Here is a 1,786-nt window from a genome sequence, read left to right as displayed (position 1 = left end):
TTACATTTAATTTGATATAAACATAAAACTGAAGAAAAATATTTTATTTTAATTAAAAACTCACTTTTAGAATTGAATAAAAATATCATGATGATATAATAAATACTAAAATTTGGCAATCAAAACATTAACCAAAAATTAAGATAATAAAAATAATATTTTTTAGATCAATACACAACAATTCCACCATCTGCAATAGTACTCAGGCAAATTCAATGTTGAGAAATTCTAGATTCAAGTCTCGGTTGCAAAAAAATTTTTTGTTTCGCACCAAAATGCAATTTCTTGGCCTGTTATATATGAAACATGGACGAATTTTTTCCTTATTAACAATAATGGTTAGTTATTCCCATTACAATATTAATTTTGACTTTACTCTAATAAATTTCTATCAAATAAAGTTTATTATCACTAATAATGTTTAACATATTTTTATATTTAATTTGATATAAACATAAAACTAAAGAAAAATATTTTACTTCAACAAAAGATTCACTTTTAGATCTGAAAAAAATATCATAATATAACAAATACTAGAACTTGGCTATCAAAACATCAACGAAAAATTAAGATAATAAAAAAAATATTTGTTTGATAAATAAACAATAATTTCACCATCGTTGTAGCACTTTGGCAAGTTCAATGTTAAAAATTTTCGAGTTCAACTCCCTGACTGTGTTTATATTTTTCATACTCATTTGTACGAAGTACACGGACAAAATTTATTCATTGTTAAAAAATTGTTAGTTTCACGCCAAAATATAATTTTTTGGCCTGTTATATTTAGCACAGACGAATTTATTCATTGTTAATAATAATGGTTAGTTATCCCCATTACCATATTAATTTTGACTTTGTTCTAAAAAATTATTATCAAATAAAGTTTATTATCACTAATAATCTTTAATATATTTTTATATTTAATTTGATATAAACATAAAACTGAAGAAAAATATTTTACTTCTATAAAAAAAACTCACTTTTAAAATTGAAAAAAAATATCATGATATAACAAATATTAGAACTTGGCTATCAAAACATCAACCAAAAATTAAGATAATAAAAATTACATTTGTTAGATAAATAACAACAATTTCACCATTCGCAGTAGCGTTTAGGCAAATTCAATGATCAGAATTTTTGGGTTCAACTTCCGGCTAACTTCTTGGCCTGTTATATTTTTCATACTTATTTGTATGAAGCACTAACAAAATTATTCATTGTTAACAATAATGGTTAGTTATTCCCATTACAATATTAATTTTTACCTTACTCAAAAAAATTATTATCAAATAATGTTTATTATCACTAATGATATTTAATATATTTTTACATTTCATTTAATATAAACATAAAACTGAAGAGAAATATTTTACTTCAATAAAAAAATTCACTTTTAAAATTAAAAAAAAATATCATGGCATAACAAATATTAGAAGTCCACAAACAAAACATCAACCAAAATTTAAGGTAATAAAAATAACATTTGCTAGATAAATATACAATAATTCCATTATACGTGGTAATACTTATGGTAATACTTAGACAAATTGAATGTTGAGAATTTTTAGGTTCAATTCCCTACAAAAAAAATTTTTACCCTCGCACCAAAATCCAACTTTTTAGCCGGTTATATTTTTCATACTCATTTGTATGAATTACGGATAAATTTATTTATTCATTGGCCAGCAGAAGCATGACTAATTTTTAACAATAATAGTTAATTATTCTCATAATAATATTAATTTTGGCTTTACTTTAATAAATTATTATCCAAATTATTTTA

This window comes from Arachis ipaensis, chromosome B07, assembly GCF_000816755.2.
Source record: "Arachis ipaensis cultivar K30076 chromosome B07, Araip1.1, whole genome shotgun sequence".
NCBI classification, from domain to species: domain Eukaryota; kingdom Viridiplantae; phylum Streptophyta; class Magnoliopsida; order Fabales; family Fabaceae; genus Arachis; species Arachis ipaensis.
The sequence above is the reverse complement of the archived record's forward strand: the minus strand, read 5'-3'. Positions refer to the sequence as shown.